Source organism: Apis mellifera, linkage group LG4 (assembly GCF_003254395.2).
Source record: "Apis mellifera strain DH4 linkage group LG4, Amel_HAv3.1, whole genome shotgun sequence".
NCBI classification, from domain to species: Eukaryota; Metazoa; Arthropoda; class Insecta; order Hymenoptera; family Apidae; genus Apis; species Apis mellifera.
Window position 1 is genome coordinate 7,611,061 of NC_037641.1, and position 20,473 is coordinate 7,631,533.

Here is a 20,473-nt window from a genome sequence, read left to right on the forward strand (position 1 = left end):
TTCGAAATTTGAATTTGATACACGTATTAAATATTTATTTAATATTTATTTAAATATAAAAATGTATATAACACTTGTTTTTTAAAGTTTTTTCGAATAATGCAATTAGCGGATAACATATATGTATGCAATAATAAAATTGCTCATTAAAAAAAAATTCTAGACTTATAATCAAAGAACGTAATCATAATAAAAACATTTCTGTTTACTATCATTCTTTCACGGAAATTTGTTGAAAAAAATTCGATATCATCAATCTCGATTAATTCAAATATTGATTGGATTGATTCTTTTGCGATAACTGATATTGTATCCACGAAAACATTTGTTGTTGATATTTTATATTTCATATTTTGATTATCCCATTTTCATTATAATATTATAAGACATTTCTCGATCATTCTACCATGGTAGAAATCGTTAGAAGAACTACCCTTGCCCCGAGGGTAATCAGAAAACTCTGCAAATCTCTGCAGAAAATGTCCAATCTTCAGTTTCCAACATCTAAGGCTTTTTCTTTTATCTTTTCTTCCTTTTTTTTCTCTCTCTCTCTTTCTCTCCCTCATATGCATGAAACCCAAAGTCCCTTAAGGAAAGGACTATACTGTATCGGGGACATTTTTGCCTTTGTGTTGCGATTCAGCTGCTGTCTGCCAACTTTCTTAGCTGTTCGAACAACTAGGCTGACTGCTTCTGTTGGAAGTCTTAACCTATATTCCAAGTTCCACCCCTTTTCCGGTAGCCACCCCGAGTTTCACGAGGAAGTTCTTAATAACGCGATTACCGCACCCTTTCCAGCCCAGGCGTCCTCAACTTGGCCGTTTCTTCCACTAATTTGATCGTTCGTCCCTTATATCCGTTATCCATTTGCTATGTTTGCCATTCGAATCTCATTCGAGTTCCTTTAAATGCATCGATATTTTTGCGATATCGCATTTATTTTTTATAATCTTTTTTTTTTATTTTTTTTTTTTGTAAAATTGAATTTTTTTTTTATTTACATGGATTAGTTTAGATTGACTCTTGTTTTGATGTTAAAATTTTGAAATGTTTAAAATTGAAATATTTCATAGAATTTTTTATTTCAATGATTTTTTAATAGTTTGAAAATTATATAATAGAGATAACAAACGATTATTAAATCAGAATTAAAACTATTCTAGGAAGATAAATTACTTTATCTTAAAATCTTTATCTTAAAATGTCTCTAGTAGATACGAGAATTATTTCTAAAAATATCAATATGATATATTATAAATATTATTTTATTTATTAAAGAATTAAATCCAAAATGAATGTTTTGTTATTCGTTATATTTCTAAAGATATAAAGTTCTATCTCTTCTATTTCAATTTCAATTTTGTCTTAAAGTATTAATACTTGTGTAATATTCGAAATCAATATCTTATTTATTTCAATATTTTATTATTTTATTTATTTAATGTTTTAAATATACCATTACTTAATAAAAAGAGATAAGATTAGATAAAAATCAGATTTTTTCCGTTTAAAAAAAATTAACAATAAATCTAGTCTAGTAATAATAAGTTATATCTTATCTTTTATCAGTTAGTTATAAGTACTTTAACTCATACAATTAACTCAGACTGTCTTCTAATTTTTAACAAAAAAGTATTTTTTAACAAAGTACGATACAACGATACAATGAATGTTTCTTTCTTCGAACTTTATCGAATAATTTCAGCAAACAATATAAAGTGAAATTTTTAATTTGTGGTTCGAATGAAAGAAGAAGTCAGGAAGAAAATTACACGGTCTCATTTATTCAGCGACGTGTACTCAAAGTCCAGTTGTCCGAGGAGTCGAGAAAAGAACCGGCTGCGAAGAACAAATTATTCTCATTTTGTAGTCGTAATAAGAAACAGCTTGGCAACCAGATCCTATTTCCAGTATTTCTTCGAATTTGCATTTTCCACGGTTTTCGTTTACCAAGGAAGACAGCGTGAATCATTCTTTTCTTCGAAGTTAAATTGTCAGAATTCTTCTTTTTCTAGCATGATATCGTGTTCTGTATCTGGAATGATACTTAAATTAAATTTCCAGTAAAATTTACGCAAATTTGTGGGCGTTCTTCTGATCTTTATAAACATTTTTTTCAATCTAAGATAAGAGTTTAAATTTAAAAATTTAAATTCTTGCATCGTTATGCACAATTTATTAATTTTTTTACGTTCGAGAAAAATTTCTTCTTCATCTCGATCGATAAATTTTTTTGCACGCATCAGTCGTTCAATTCAATTATTTGATTTCACATTTACAGCGTGTAAAGGAATCGTTCATAAAGATGAATAAAGATGAAGTAAGTTAATAAATTTATCCATCAACTTTCATTCATTCTTCTCTTTCTGCTTTGAAAATAATAATCTTGTAAATTGTGTATTTCTTTATTGCCATTCCTATATTAAGTAAATCCATTTAATTGTTGAAAATTCAATAATTTGAAAAAGAATTACTTTTCACTGACATATTATTCAAATGTAATTTCTTATCATTTACCCATAGAAAGTTACCTAAAATCATTTTATATTTCCAAACACTTTATCACATAATTAAACCTCCAAAATCCTATATTTTTAAAATTATTTAAATAATCTTCCAAACCTTATTATACAAATCAACTTTTTTCTTTTCAAAAATTCCATATTTCCAAAAAAATTATTCAAAATCCTCGAACTCTCCTCTTCCTCATTACCATTCAATACAAGCGCAACCGTCTTTGTCATCCAAAGAAACATTTCTTCCGTTCGCCAAGGAATCTCTGGAGCAATTAAGCTCGAGACAATGTTCGCGCCTGGTTGCAACTGCGTTTCCTTCTGTTTCCCAGTCGACAATGCCGCGTGTTTCGCAACGAACGAACCACCCCATTCCTCTTTTATACGATTCGCGTTTGCATCGTTACTTGTCGGCCTGGTAATGAGGTGCTATTCGAAACGTATTCGACTTGTTCTCGATAGGTGCGCGCGCGCGCGCGCACGATTCCATCCTCGAATAACACGAGGTTGGTGACGACGGTACGTAAATCTTTTCAGTTAGAAACGCTTAACCCAGATTTAACGATGGATTAAAGGAGAATCCTGAGCTGTCCGCAAGTAAATCCACGAATGAGACGAAAAGTACACAACGGAAATAATATTCTCCGGTTTTCCCCGTGGAAACCGGAAGCTAATTAACGAGGAAGTTGGTGAATCGCCGATTCGCCTGCCTTTCTCTGCCAATTACTCGTCGACACGCTTGTATATTTGGGCAGAGGTTAAGGGGTTGTTTAAGAAGAAACGTGGGTAATTATATTCTCGAGGAAAGTTTTGGATGCTTCTGAAGAGTTTAGAACGAACGATGATTCTTTTTCTTTTTTTAATCGTTTGTCTAATTAAAATTTTCTTATCCTTCGAAAAATTTTAGTAGGATGGAAACTCGAATGAAAGAGGAATTTGGAATCAAAATTTAATCTTCAGTTTCGTTTTGCAAACAAGCATTGAAAGAAAAGTTATTAAAATAATTCAACGCTCCACATATCCTAAAATTATAACTCTTACATTGCAAACGAATGTTTAAAAGCTCAAATAAATCTCGATAATAAATAGCTAACATCAAAGTAACTATTTTTAAATATATCGCTATTTAAAATAAATTTCTCTCTAATATCAAATTTACGATCTCATCTCGTGTGTCGAAGTTCAAAGTTCACCTCCGTATTCACATTCGCATCGTACGTACAATAAACAAAATTCCACGGCCAATATCTTCGTTCGCGATCTATCCCTCCAAAGTTTCGATTCCTGGTCCACCACGTCCCGCCTCCGACCGGATCACGATCGAATCTCAAGCCCACGTGGCTCGAGATCATCACGCAACACGCGCTCTGTCCACAGGGAGGGGAGGGGGGGGGAGTCCACGGGGGTGGTTAAAGCAGTCGCGAAATGCTAAGGAATGATCGCTAATAGACGGGGGCGCAACAGTTGCGTGGGTGGATGCGCGTTTGATGGAGGAGGGGTAGGGAGGCGGAAGGGGGATGAAGCACACGTAGAAGGGGGTTGGTTCCCGGTAACCGGTTGACGTGCAGTCAGTATTCATCTGGTATCCACGCGGCGAGCAACCCTATCCCGATGGAATTTCGCGGTGGAAAATACTTCGGTGTCGCGCCAGTTTAAACGGTGTGTGTTAAACGCTCGATGATTAATGGCGATTTTTCGATAAAATATAATAACACGTATTTCGCGTATTTCGTCCTTGTGAGAATAATAATGATCGATAACATGAGGGAAAAAATTGTTGGAAGGTGTTGGATGAATGGGGGAGATAAATGGGGGAGGGAGGGGAAAGCGCGAAATTTTCATCACGTGGAAATTTCTCTTTTCCTTTCGTGTATAATTGTTTGAACACAGTAATCCGATGACAGTGATATTTATATAGTCTCGATGTAGTTTCGATTGATTCGATTTCGTTAAATCGATTTTTGATTTCATTGGAAAATGATGATTGGAATTGTTATTTCGATACTTTAATTTTTGTTTCTGTACGTAGGAGAAATTAGTACGAGTATAAAATCAATGCTCGTGATTCAGAAGTATATAATGTTCTCCGTGGAAAATTTAATCTTAGATTATATCTTTATAATCTTTCTTCCTTTTTTACTTTTTGCAAAATTCTTGGAAAATATTGTTTTACTTTTGATTTCTCTTATCGAATTATAGAAATATTTATTTTGAATTTCTTTGAAAATATTTATCTTTACGCGCACGTGTTTTCAGAAAGCCGGCATGAATTTATACATATATATATATATAATATTGATAAGAAATTGAAACAAATATTTTTAATACCTAGAATTTTCTTTTAAATCTCCGATACATTTAATTAAAAATCACTTAATTTTGCATAAAAAAAACTAATAAATTGAACATTGATTATCTAAATATAACAGTCCATGTCCACAATTCCAATTGAAATATTATTAGAATAAATCGTGGATTCAAATTAAATTTAAATTTAGAAATAGTTGGGATTCATCAAAATCATTAAATGTTTAAAAAAAATATCGCAATGAATTTATAATGATAACCTACATAAGTATAATCACTCGAATTAAAATTAATAAAAAAGTAATATAATTCTTGGTCGGTCGTAAAAGAATAATTTTCTCAATCGAAATTTGTGAATTCCACGCGATCCACGTAATATATCAATTACGTCTTGGCGATAAAGGTGCGAGGCGTACGTGTAGATAGAGGGTGAACGGTACATCTCTTTCAATAGTTTTCATCGATCCTCCGGTTATGAAATAACGACCTAATTTGTAAGTATGTGGGTAGCGTGCCGGTTTTTCTTCGATCACACCACCACCACGGTGTAATCTTCAAAGGGTTTCTTTCACAACGCTTTGTTACGAATTCCTCGAGCCGAAAGTTCAAAGTTTATTTTACTACGATGGTGATTCCTTCCAATTTAATATCAAATATTCGTCGTAAGGAAACGAAGTCGTAATTAAAGCATAATTATATGCAAATTACTTGAGTTGATTTTTAAGGTAAAGATTGACGTTTTGATACATTCATTTTTATCTTGCAATATTCCAATTATTATTTTCATGGGAGAAATTTTTCGGACAATTATTTTTAAAAAATAATTTGAATAATCGAGCGTGCAGATTTTTCTTCAGAATTTTTGAAACCTTGAAATATTGGGAAAATTTTAAATTCCATCTCTGAAAGATGGATATTAAGAGAGAGTCACATCATGACGTATCTTTTTTTTTTACTGTTTCCTCAAGTTGCATCATATTTTTGATTAAAGCTACAGCCGTATTTGAATATGTATGTATATCGTTTAAAAAAGTTATAATGGTATAAATCAAAGATAAAACAGTGGATCAAATATATTCGATTCTGCATGAAAATTCTGGGATGTAAGTTCGATTTAATCGCTCGTTAATTAAAACTGAAAACTTTATTTTAGCGAGAAACGATTCCTTTATTTCTTGCTCGTTTATTTCGTATTAGGAATAATACGTTTGAAATGAAAAAAATATTTTAAACTATGTTTTCACCGATTAAACTTTTCGTGAGATGCAATAATGATCGGATTAACTGACGATGTTTTTATTTATCTTTGAGAATGAATCTTGTTAGATTTGAAAATAAAAACGTACGTGATCTTAACGTAAAGAAGAAGAAAAAGGAAGAAACGTTCGAGTGAACGAAACGAGACGCAGCATCGTGTTTAAAAACCATAATTCTCTTCAGAATAACCGGAGAAACGGGGAAAGAAAACTAAGGATATTCGTCTTTAATCTCTTACGGAGAGATAGATGAAAGGATTACGCAAGTTTTAAGTGCCTAAGAGAAAATTTAGAGATGGCCGTCTCCAGATTATAACTTGGACTATAATTTCATCCGAATATTTGTTCCTTGTTCCTTGCAAATATCACATCTTCTTACCTCGTTTTCAATTTTTTTCCATTTAAAACTTCCAATTAATATTCCAACGTTTTATTACTCAAAGATAACTAGAGATTAACAAAATTCTTGAGAGATCAAATTCTCAAATAGCCGAGGATAAATTCTTAAACGAATTAACGTATCAAAAGATTAATCGCAAAACTTGATTTAAAACTCGATCATCTCGTTCGATCTATCGGTCAGAGAGATAACCTAAATCAGGATATTTCATTATTACTGTTTTGGAGTTCGTTGCCGATTCGAGAGAATGTCGATGGCTCGCTTTGTGCTTCATTTTTCATCTTATGGGCGAATTTATATGTGTATATATATATATCGTGTTAATTAACGCGAACAAAGGACGTGGGCGTTTCGCGCCATTTTATCAAACGATAAAAGCCGGTATTCATTTACACGTACGGGGTGATTAATAATTCGAAAAATCAATTGGCGGGAATGAAACGCGATTGTTGCCATTTTCACAAGCGTTCGAGGAACGCGCATCGATGCTTGTTTGAGCAGTCGTCGTTTTAGCAGAGATAGATCGTTTGCCCAATTGTTTTGCGACAAATGTTTACCGAATTAAATTTACGTGATATATTTGGTTCTGTGATTTAATTAGGCGATCTAACTATCTATTTTTCAGTACAGTCATCTATATTGAAATATTGATGTTATGTTACCAGAGAATTTATTTTAACTCGATAATTCTGATTTTTGATGAATTTGTGCATAATAAAGAATATATTAAAGTCTCATATTTTGAATTGAAGGAAGGATAATAAAGCATTCAACGTGAATAAAAATTTAGAGAATAATATTCTTAATTTTTTTTTTTTTTTTTGATACAGTTATTTATATTGGTAATGTTAAGAAAGAATTGATTTAATTGAATTAAATCAATTAAAAGACCAAAAAAAAAAAAGAAAGAGATATTGTATTTGCAAATCGTTATAATAATTAATAAATTTTTTGTTTAATTTATTATTACGTAATAATAAAAGAATAAAAAACTCGATAAAATACCAGTATCGTTTTATTGTTCATTTTTTTTTTTTTTTTATTATTTCAACGAGTGCTCGCATGGCTTAATTTCTGTTCGTATAACATTAAAAATCCTTTTGTTTTATTTTATTTTATTTTTTAATAAAACATATCTAACGCAAGAATTGATACATTTGATCGAAAATCAGTTTTTCAACAAAGAACGAACTCATACTTTATTCCGTATATGTCTGAATAAAAGTTACTCGATAAAAACAAGTGTCTTAATTAACATGTACGCTTTCATTTCAAAAACCATTTTGTTAGCCAACCCTCTGATCTCCGATTCTCACCGTAACAAAACACGGATAAAACTTTTTTTTCTCTTTATCTTTCTTTCATACAAATTGATAATTAAATTTTTTTTATACATAAAAATCTTCAAAATACATTTAACATACTTCTTCCACTTCTTCAAATTGTTACGATGTGATAAAAATTTAAATTGAACATCGACAATCAATACTGAAAATCTCCATCCATCTTATTCGAAAATATAACATTCTCATCATCATCATCATTATCATTAACGTCCATTACTATCACAGCGCCTCGGGATGCCTTTATGGAGTTATCCTCTCAATATCGATCGATCTCTGGATATCTCATTAAAAATAGAGGATCGAATGGTTCATCAAAGAAAATTATTCCAAATATTCCCCCTCCCTTGTCATTTCGATTGTTCGACGGTATCCCTGTAGGCGATATAAATGTTCTCTTCCCTCTTTTTTCAAACTGGGATGCATTCGGCGATATTTCTCGATCGGCGGATTTATTTCTACGCGGAATAATGCCTGGGGCCTGTCAGGATTTCATCTGTCTTCATTTATGAATACGCAACCGTCGATAACCGCCCTCCCTTCAGCCACGAAACGATGGAATCATTTCGTGGCTGAAACGTGGCACAAGTGAAAGAGCCTCCTCCGTCTAATGGAACCGGTAAAAAATTAAATTGTCCTGCGAGAAATTAATGGTCCGCCACTTTGTACCATCCCTTTCCGCGTGATGTTACATCAATTATCAAGAGTTTCATCTTCTTTCTACCGAACAATTACTTCTTGTTCCTCGCGTTTTCGATTCTTCGTTTTTTCATTCCTCGCTCATTTAACAATTGGGCAATGTCTTGAAATTGATATCGATGTATCTTATCAAATGATCAGTAAATGAATCAAACTACGTATCGTACGTATTTCTCATGGAAAAAAGAAGGAAGATGAAATTGATTAATTCTATATGAACAAGTGAAGAATATTGTATCAAATTTTTAAAATCGGTATGTTTAGGATTTCTTTAAATTTAAATTGATTTCAATATCTATAAATATTTTGCTTAATTAATGCAAGTAAATTTTAAACATGAATATTGTGATTCTTTTACTTTAAGAGTATGAAAGATGATATCAGAATTGATCAAATATTTCTTGCGAGGAAATATATCTCTTATGAAATGTTTTTTAATTAATAAAATTATTTAGAATTCCATCTGTTCTTTCATTTCACTTGTTATTCGTCATCTTCTTTTCTCTTAATAGAATTCTTTAACTATATTATTTTCTATGGATATGACGTGACGAACGATTTCGTTGATCTAAAATTGATCGAAATATGTTTAAACAAAAGGAGAAAAAGGGAATTAAAGGGAAGGAAATAAAATCGTATTTATATTTATCGAGAAAAACCACGAGAGGAAGAGGTGCGCGAGGTAAATTCTTCTTGAAAGAACTAGAATATCTCTTCTTTTCCTGACATATCTCTTCTAAATCCTTTATCTCTGTATTTTTAATCTCTGTTACAATTTTCAATGTAAAAAGAAAAAAAAATACACCGTTCCCTGCAAATTTATTCGAGACTTTTCACAATCTTTTTTTTCACAATGTCGAAGAATGGAGAATGAACGAGGAAAAGTTTGGTGACAAAAAGCGGTTCGCGGTTCTGAAAAATCTTTTCCCAGTTCCAGTGTTTCCTTCGTCGCGAGATTGACGCTTTCGAGGAAGCTTTACGACAGTAATTGCATTCACCGGGACATTGAAACTCGCTTTCCTCCTCTTCCACTTTTCCTCTGTGTCGTTAGTCATCAGAAAGGGTTGCATTCCCGGAAATAATTGCGTGCGGGTAGTTGCTCGACTTTATTTCTCTCAGATCCATTTTACTTTTTTCTTTCTTTTCCCCCGCCCTTCCTTTTCGTTCCTCTTTTGTTTCGTTGACTTTCTCTACACTTTCGTTCTATTCGAAATCCTTGCCAAGGAAAGGCGCGTTGATACTTCAGCATTGTTGCTTCCTTCGTTCTTCCTTTTTTTTTAACAAACAACGAAAGTGTTGAAACACGCCTCGAACGAGTTTCATCGCACGATTTTAACTTCGAGAAAAACTTGATCTTTTTTAATCTGTGATTCGATGGAAAATAGCATTCAAGAAAAATTGTTTTGAATACATTTGCGTTTTAGAAAAATTTATTTTAGAAAGAAATATTTTAGTAATATTATTATATATATGTTTTTTTTTTTGTATCTTCTATTTTTTGAAATATTTAAATTTCTTTTTTAAATTTTACTTGTAATCTAAAATAGTTGAGAAAAAAGGAAGCATTTTCTGATAATCTGAATCACGTTTAATCACGTACGATATTTCCAGAATGCGTAGACGAGTTTCACATCTTCGTTAACATTTCAAAATTACATTTCCCACGCAACATTGACGTCAAACTTGAAGACGGATGAATCGAATACAAATAATTAATATTTTCGAATTCGCGAATATATGGAACGCAGTGATCCGTTTCGTGGTCAAAGTGGATATGGAGGGGCGAAAGGTTAAAAAATGAAAACGTAAGATCGGCGATAAAGGGTGCGTTTAAATCGGATTTTCCAAACCGATGGTGAAAATTCAATTAAACGATGCGCGTTTGTTCTCCGTTCGGACGATATTCTTCACCGTGAAATTGGAAAAACGCATCGAGACGAAACGAAAATTATTTATCATATGTGTTATGACGGTGTAATTATCAATCTGTGTAATTAGTTCTAATTTATTTTTTTTTAAGAATTTTATAATTAAATATCGTTGAAGAAGATGAATTTTCCAATTTTTTTTTTATTTTTATTTAGCACACGAAGATAAGGAAAAATGATATCAGTGAATGGCGAGCGTATTAATTTGATATTTCCAAATATATTCGAATATTAATGCCATGATGGATGCCAGTTGGTCACATTATTCAGTTTTAATTAGAGTAATAACCGAGAGAGTTATATATCTGCATTAGTATAATTAAATCAAAATTTATTGGAAACACAGAATATTATTCTGTCAAAAATTAGAAAGTATTACTAATTAATATGGAATGATGATTAAAAAAATTCACAGAAATTGTTGTGAGAAATAGGAATTGTATAATTTAAATTTGTTAATTCAAAAGAAATTTCAACAATAATAATTTCAATGTATTTTCATATATTATAATATATAACTCAGTTTAATTTTCCTTGCAACCAACAATATTTCATGAAATTTAATTATTACGAAAAGAATTCTTCCAAACTTATTCCTTATCGTCATATTATCCCCTCTTTGTCGAAATTGAATGATTGCGCTCGACGATAAAAAAAAAAAAAGAACTATTATTTGCACTTGGCTTGGAGAGAATAAAGAATAAAGAAAGAGGTTATTTTACTTTCGAACAGATTTCCTCTAACTTTTCAACTTGTTATCTATCCCCTGCCTGGAGGGAAAACAGACAGTCGGACCAAGATTTTAGATTAACCTCTTTGTGCAACATTATTCTCTAAAAATTTGGATTGAAATTTATCCCAACCGTAATATTTTTCTCTCATCCCAATTATCCTTTAATCTCCCTCTCCCTTTATTCATTCCCTATTTTTCTACATTTCAATTTGAAGCAATAAAAATAAATATTTGAATTTTCTCTCTGAGAGATTTATTTTTTTTTTGTACAGGAATTTTCGATTCAAGAATAACGCGGATATCAAATATTGAAATTCAAAGTCTATTTCCCTACTTACGATCCTGTAACGCTTCTTCGATTTTCAAAAATCGATATCGATCGTGTACATGATACATTTTTGCCAATTTCTCCAGAAATTCAGCTTCGTCTCTCTCTCTCTCTCTCTCTCTTCTCTCTCCTTGTCTCTCTCGGTGAGGCGTCGCGTACGAGAATAGAGACTATGGCAGAGAAGAGATACAGAGGAACAGGAGCAAGTTGACAGGGACGGACGACGACATCGAGGATGTTGCTTTATGTCGGTAATACGTCGTTTATCTTACGGTCTATATCTGTCTCAACTCTTGAACGTAAACCGCCTTGTCCTCTTTTTTCCCTCCCTTCCTCTCCCTCTCTCTCTCTCTCTCTCTCTCGTTTCCTCTTGTTGAACAGTGTGTCCACACGATCGTTCGATTTCTCGCGTAATATTGGGGTTAGTCGCCTTGTCGTTCGACGAAACTACGTGTCTTGTTGAGGGAAAAAGTTGAACGTGAGGTTTAACTCGATTGAAAGATTTCATTCGATATGACGATATCAGAAATTTTTCTCTTTCTTCCATTTTGGAAAATGAGTATAATAATCTCGCGAGTATATAATAATAATTAAACATTTTAAATGCAGATGCAAGGTATTGGTGACTGGATATAATACAATGGGGTTAATATAGAAGCCTTGATAGAGCCCTTATATCGACAAATCCATTGCAACTCGTGTCAATTGCAGGAAACGCGTAATAACAACGATCTGTAACCAAAGCAAATCTAATGGATTAATTGATCGAGATTTTTTATTAAAAATTTGGATAATTGAGATTGTTATGCGAATGTTGTTAAAGTTTGAACGATAAAGAATTTTCTTTAGAAAAATTAACGAGAATCTTTAATCCCCTCTCATTCGTTTGTATTAATTACACGATATAACATGTATGATATTTTATGTTATTTTAATGGAAACTACAATCGCCTCCGGCAAACTGTAATACGTAAAATTACGTCGAATGGGATAATCGAACATCACGTTCCATTACCACAATGCAATTCGTGTTCGTCAAATGTACAAATGCTTATCTTTCAAGAGATATCATCGAATCGAAATTATACAGATAACGAGAATGAAAACAAAGTAAAAGAATTGCGAAAGATGAAAACGTATTCTTCCAATTCTGTGAAAATGTGTGAATAGAATATTTGTAAGACTCGTAATGAAAATAATTATCTCATCACGACGCGAACAGAAACAATTCGATCTTCGATATTTCGAACACTTTCACAATGTTCCACGTTAAGTGATTTGCAAATTTTCAGACCGAGTTCCGATCAACGGCAGGCAGAATTTATCTTTTGAAACGCGGGCTTCCGCTACGGAAATTATGTCATCCCGTAAATTTCCGCCAACCATCTCCCGATACAAAGCCGATGAAGATCGGTTCGTATTCACTATGCGTAAGTGGAAAATGATTCGAGCACAGCCGCCAAATCAATCGTGATGCAGTTGTTAATGACAGTGTCAGTTTCGTTAATTAACGATTTAACGGTTATCAGTAGTAATTGACAGATATAGAAATTAGTACTAAATTGTAGATAGAGGAAAAATTACCATTCCTTTCTTTAACTGTTACGTATAAAAATAATTGATGATCAAGTTTTATTTGAATTACAAATTAATATATCAAATACACTGGATGGAAAAAATCCTTTTTAAAGATTGCATATTTTATTTTTAAACGAAAGGATATTCAATTATCGATGTACAAATTGAATGATAAATTATTCTTATGAATATGTTTATCTTCTTTGACAAATTGGAAAATAATAAATTCTGTGAAATTAGTTAACCTTAACGCCAACCTCGCGTGAACAAGGGAATCAGAAATAGAGATCGTTGAACGTCGGTGAAATAATGTCAAGTGGTTTCGACAAGATGTCGATCGAAGTCGCACATTTTTCTTCGGATTGCCGGGAAAATAAACCAAGTTTCCTGCCAACTTATTAATAAATTCTCGAGTACAATTTGCCGCTAATTGAACGCGATTAATTTAATTCCATCTTGCTCCCCAAAAGGAAGAAAATTTATAATATTTGCTAAGTTATAATATTTAAACGCAACGTGTTTCCCGTAAAAATAAAATTTTGAAAATTATAATTGAATCGAAAGGAAATAGAAAATTCTCTCGAGCGAAGATATTTCTCGTTTGAAAGCGACCTCGATTTTTTTCTTTTTCAAAAAATTCTTTTCCACGAATTAGATACATCTAATCGCCACTGTCGATACTGTCTTCTGCACTTAAACGTTTCGCCCTTCTTTCGCCGTATCACTGTCAATGCAACTAATGGCTCGGATCTATTGTGTTTCGAAAGATCGAAATCTTCTTCTTTCGTTCTATCGAACGTGTATTGGACGTTCAAAACGTTGAAGTGTCCCCGCAAAAGTTTTCCACTGCAACGTATCTCTTTGAAACGTATCTCTCGTCGATCTTTTATTATTCCCGTCAATAAATAAATTTTTGAGTATTTTATCATTAATCCAAATGATTAAATTCATTATTATAGCAAATTAGAAATTGTAATTTGTTATTAATTCTAAGAAATAATTATCTAATAAATGTCGTATATTTTAAATGTCAAAGAATTAAAATATGATTGCGTTTAATATTACGAATATGTAAATGATGCACGTTTTGAGGAATTGTGAATTTGAATTTATCTTCCATTGTGATCGATAATAATTTCAATTATGCTGCATTAATTTCGTAAAAGTATCACCATTCACCACCAACCGATATCACAATTCACTACGCAGAAATAGCCCGTTATAACGTGGTATTAATGATTCAGGCACAACTTGATATCGATAAACTCCGGAAAATCCAATTATAGTTCGATTTGCAGTTGAACTGTTGCATTTTAGCTGATTGTGGTTATTTTGAATGTCTATTGAAATTCCTGAGTATCTAACTTTCTCGGGATAGTTAACCAAAAATTAGGAAACGGTTGAAATTCTTCTGAAAAATATTAATATTCAATTTATGATTTACAGTTTATCTCTTTTGTATTAATTTTCAATCTATTGTTTGTCTAAAAATAATTCGGAAGATATGGATATGATAGATTATTTCCTTTTAAAAATAAAAAGGCTTAGGAATTCATTTAACTAACCCTAATTTAGATATATCTTTTAATTTCATCGAACGTCGATTTTTTTTAAAAATTAATTACTTTTCACTCTATCTATCAAACGGATTATTATGTTCAAATTTAATTAAATTTTCGAATCGAATGGCAAGTAAAAAATAAAAAAAGGAAAATATTCTCCTGCAAAGGTGTCGCAGTTTAAATTTAGAAATTCACCTCGACGAGGAGGAAAAAACATTTGGTGATACTCGAAGGAATAATAGAAGTTCAAGGTGAAAGAAAATTCAGTCGGTGGGTTGAGAGAACGCGCTTGCGTGAGGATTCGTGTGTATATGTGTGTAATGGTGGAGAAAGTTGTACGCGCACGATGCAGCTGATGACCTTCAACTCCCTGCTGATGTTCGATCTCGTGTTCCTGTTTTTCCTGTTCCTGGTCGGGGTCTCCTGCCTCGTGTATTATCTGCCCGCAACTCGAGCACATGATTTCGCGCCGTACGAGATCATCACGGCGAGAACACCGCCGCGTTACGACTCGCCGATCGACAATGTTTAAGGTGAGTCCAGTGTTCGATAAAAAAAAAAAAAAATAAAGAAATAAATAAGGCTTTTCCTATTAAAAAAACGTTAGAAAAAATTAGAAAATTTGTCATCAAAATCTAGCTCAGAAGATAGAGAGAATCGTACCATTGAAATCGCTTTTTGTTTTATCCCGATATCTCAATCGGTTGCCGAGATATAAGAATTCAAAGCGTCCATACGCGTTTAAAACGGAGCGCGGAGATTATGAATGGGTCCGTGACCTACATTTTTTCCAGGAATCGCGTACTACGCTTTTCCAGGAATCGCGTCTGTCGCTTGTCTGAAGTTTGAGATAGGTCAGTGAGACGAGGCGCGAGCGAGAGATCCGAGTAAGCGACAAGGACAAAGATAATAAACGATTAAAAATTACCTTTCTCTTTACACGACGATATCTCGGGAACCGGAAGTCGTATCGAGATAAATGAGAAAGCGTTTTAAAGGGGAAGCTTTTGCGCTTCCAATGATCGTTGATTCGTTGACCGGAAGTCATTATCTTCGGAGTTATAGCGGTTCAAAGTTTTTCTGATTTTAATAGAATTTAATCGGGTTTAAGGTAAAACGATGAAAAATTATCTGTTTGTTTACATGATGATATTTCGGAAACCGGAAATCGTATCGAGATAAACTAAAAAGCGTTTTAAAGGGCAAGGTATCGTGCTTCCAATGATGTTTTATTCGTCGACCGGAAGTCATTATTTTCGAAGTTATAGCGGTTTAAAGTTTTATCAATTTTAATAAGATTCAATGGAGTTTTTAAGTGTTTTTAAATATAAAAATCATGGTTTATTTTAGAATTCTTTTTCTAAAATAATCTCCAAGAAAAATACCATCGAAGTAAAAACAATATTTAAAGAAATTATTTATAAAATACTCTTTAATAAAAACAGAATCTCCCTGCATTTAAATTTAACTTTCTAACTAACTAAATATTAATAAAAATTCACGTAAACTTCACTTTACGTGTTTCTCGATATTTTTCAAATAAAATTCCAACTTTATAAAAGAAATTTCCTTTGGAAAGAAAACTTGAAGAGGCACAGTAACATATTTCTTTCCATGATAGCGTATCGTTTCAGTTTCTAACTGATGTTAAAAGCCATTTTTTTTTTTTTTGCACGACCCACAAGAAAAGTGTGAAGAAATATACCGTTTCCAGTGTACAACTAAAACGGTACATACCGTGCTCTTTAACCCTTTCCACGCCCTTCTCTCGGTAACTATGTACCTTTCATACCTTCCGTGCACTCCGCAACATCCTCCACCAGTCTCTTTCACCCTGACACTCCAAAGATCTTTCACCGTAGCATTTGCTTCTGTGTTCCCAACAAGTTATTGCGTATTCGTTTGTGTTTTTTCGTTTCACGCCTATCTTTTTTATTACATTCTGTTGTACGTGATTCATTCTTCAATCTAAATTTGCTAAATTAATCAAGGCCAATTGATTTTAACTTAAATCGATTTCAATTGATTGGAATTATATATATGTATATATAAAGGATCAAGTATTTTTTTTAAATAAATTAGAAAATTCTTCGATAAATAAAAATACTCATAATTTCGAGTAACGAATTAAATTGTATTTGACACGAATTATAATTTATGATTTCGTATCAATTTAATGTTTTACAAATTTTTACATGGTCGTATTTTCGAATATAATTTTTTTTTTTTATTTGTTATTTGTTTATATAACCGCATGATATAAAATGTACGTGTACACATCATTCATACGCCAAATATCCATTCATTTTTATGATATATTCGACATCTACACGCAACAACTAAGCAAACTTTACAACAGATATTTCATTTTATATCTTTTTTGAATTGTTTGTCGAATCAAAAGCTTTCAAATGCATCAATAACAATTGTTTCCTCTCTTGTTTGGTTTCCAACCATAAACCTCAAGAAGTCAAGATGTCACTTGCACAGCCTGTAGAATAATTTTAAAAATATTGAAATGAAAATGTCGAAGTGTTTTCTAAATTTTTTTTTGGGGGAGAAAGGAACTTTTTTCAAGATATATCGATAACATTCTTTCCTCTTTTCAGTTTATAAAGAACTTATTATCCTTAGAAAATCCACGTTTCAGCTGTTGAATTCGTTTCCTTCTTAAAATATCCTTTAAGGATAAAAGGAAGGCTGCCGTCAAAAGAGAAACAAGCTCAATCTCTTGAATTTTATCTCATGAATATCGCGAAAATTTCTTAAGATCGCTTTACATTTTTCCTTTAAGGGAAAATCTCTTTTCCACGCTTATTCGTTCAAGATATGATGTGTATATACGTATAGAAACTTGTAGTGAAAGCTACTGTAATATTGGCTGATCGTGGAAAGAGAGAAGCTATTTATTCTATACGTTGTAAAAGTTATCATTTTTTCTCCAACTTTCAAATATTAACTCCTCGATACTATGAATTTCTCCTGAATTTTCTCGAACTCGATGCAAATATTCAAATCGAAGTAAAAAAAATAAATTCTTTAAATTTTTTTTTTTAAATTTTAAAATATATCAATTATATTAGGTGTTTCTTAAAAAACTTTAAAAAAATATGATTTTTAATTATGTATAAATGTTTTGAATTTAAATAATAAAATAATTACATTTTTTTAAATAAATACTTATTTCATTTTGTTCTATTCCTTTTATTTATTGCAAAATTCAAAGAACGAATTAGAGAATATCATGTTGCGTCCAACATATGGTGGCCTTCTAACCCAGGATTTGTAAGGCTGCCAGACCGCGATAATACAGGTCACCCCATAAATCAACCCTTTCAAACCTGCCAAACCATCAGTCTCTACAATAGATCTTCTTACCAACTATAATAGTTCACCTGCTGTGAAAGGTTTCTAATCATAACACTGCTTCTTTTCAAATCATCCCTAGAAAAAAAATAAAAATAAAAATTGTCTCGTTTCTCATCATAAGTTCATAAATGATAGCTTCACGAAATTAATACTCCAGTTTCACGATATCAATTTCAATAATTCACTTTTAAAAGAAAAAAAACTCACAATCATAAAATTTTGCATATATTTTGATCATATTTTAATAGCCAATTTTACTTTTCCATCAAAGATTCATCAACGATCGAATCAAAGTTGATTAATATCTGTCACTGTTCCGTCGTACAAATTCTATAGATTTCAATAGATTATGCACGATTACAATGTTAATCCTCGATGCCATCATTATTCAAATTGCCACCGTCCCAAATTAATATTCAGAGATTAGAAGGATAACAGCCGCAAATTTGCAAATAATCCATCGTCATCCATCCGATCTCGTGTGATTTCGCGTGGAATGATTCCCGTTCGAGTGGATCGCACTCGTTTGATCGTTGCGTTACAATTGATTCGTCGGCTATACATTTCCTCTTCTACTTTTGTCTCTCTTCTATTTTTTTTTTCTCTCTCTCGAAACGATCACTCGAAATGACGAACAAGTCCGTGACAAGTCGGCATGGATACGGATCCATCCAGTGATTTTTTTTTTTTTTTTTTTTTTTTCCATATTTGATCGAAGCAACGATCGCTTCAAGCTTCAAATTTAAATTCCTGTTGACTGACCGATATACATCTTGCCATCCGATTTAATGTTTGACCGAGCTTTCATCATTGGTTTCAGGGATACTGGTGACGCTAATATCGTTATCTTTTGCATCTCGATGAATATTTGAACGAATATGCGATACGATTAAACCGCAGAACTCTATAGTTCTGATATAATGGGTTAAATGTATTTTCTCGTTAATGAAAAATCATATAATAATTTTTATTTATTTTTTAATTATTATATTATTATAATATTTATGATGTTGTAGCTTTATTGTATTTTCTTTTTTTTTTTAACTTTATTTTAGAAAAATTAAAAACAATGAAGGTTGAAATATCAAGTCCTCTATATTATATTGTGAAAAACAATTTCTCTTAAATTTAAACTTAATTTCGCCTCGAAACTGGTTTCATTAAATTCAATAGGAATTTAATTCAATTTTCACTTTCTGCGACGTTAGATGTTTTTATTGGGATTTTGTTTTTCAATCAGATTCTAAAAAACTGAGAAACGTATAAAACAATTTCATTCGAGGTTTGCATTTCATCCGCGTGGATTAATTTGTATATCGATTGTACACGTAAATTTATCTCATTCTCGCTGATTGGCGAAAAAAAGGGATTTCATCTATTTAACCACCTCGCCGATTCTGCACGAGTTAATTCGTAATTAAATGAATCGGGTGTTGATTGAAACGAGTTTTCACGAGATCGGATTTCACCGACAACCGGATAACAGAATCATTATCATCTTTTTTTTTTCGATCCCGTGGTTCGATACTCCTCTCCTCTTTAAAAAAAAAATTCGAAGAAAAATATTTTATCCAAAATTATCGAAATACGTATTCCTAATAAAATTACACGTTCAATGGAAATGTTAAAGAAAAACGATTAACGGAGAAAAATATTAAATTCGAGAAACACATATCTGATCCAACTTATAACGTATCATAAATATTATCGAATACAAACACTTTCGTCCTTCTTACCTCTGCGTGTAATATCCAAATATTTCAAAAAGGAAAAAAATATTTCAATAATCAATATATTTCCAAATATTCCACAAACGAATGTAAACACAAGTTTGAAACATTTCCGTTTAACCTCGTTCGAACGATAATAACTCGGTTCTTTCGCAATCGGTAGAAGATCGGATTGATCGTTTCACGATTATTCATTTTCAAAGCGATCGCGGCGTCAAATCGACGATAATCGATCCAACGACGAGCATACGTCCGGGTTCCACGTGGAATCGTGTGGAGGAACGAAAAATTTCCGGTTCGTTCGGCAGTTTGGAATGCGAACTCTGGGCTAAAATCATGGCAACACAGTCGTTAGCAGAGAGAGTGAGAGAGAGAGAGAGAGAGAGAGAGAGAAGGGGGGAGGATGGGGTGTTTAATTAGAGGACAATCCGTTAATGGCGCGGCATCAGAGTGTCTCGCCTAATTCCGCGAAATTTCATCGAGGGACGAGTCGATCAACGGGAGTTCCAACCCGTTCCATCTTCGGATCGGCGGTAATCGAATAACCAGCGGGCCGTCTACTGTAATTTTTCCGATACGTTCTTGATATTGCGTTACTGGAGGGTCTGGAGGGTTTATCTTTTTAAAAAGAAAAAAAAGTTACAAGAAATCGTTTAACGAAATTTGATTGGAATTATTCTTCTGGATTGATGATGTTGATGATGATGCCTTGTATTAATTTTGACAA

At 32.4% G+C, this 20,473-nt stretch overlaps 1 protein-coding gene across 3 annotated transcripts in view; it reads left to right on the forward strand.

Moving 5' to 3' along the window:
• Positions 1-20,473, forward strand: part of LOC100577492 — a 94,796-nt gene that overhangs the window by 21,147 nt on the left and 53,176 nt on the right. The window contains exons 1-2 of one of the 3 annotated variants that reach the window (XM_006562684.3): positions 4,073-4,172; positions 14,815-15,180. The exons of 1 other annotated variant lie outside the window; for it this stretch is intronic. The gene's annotated coding sequence lies outside the window, so the exon portion shown is untranslated. One more of the 3 variants, XM_006562686.3, reaches the window with a different exon arrangement.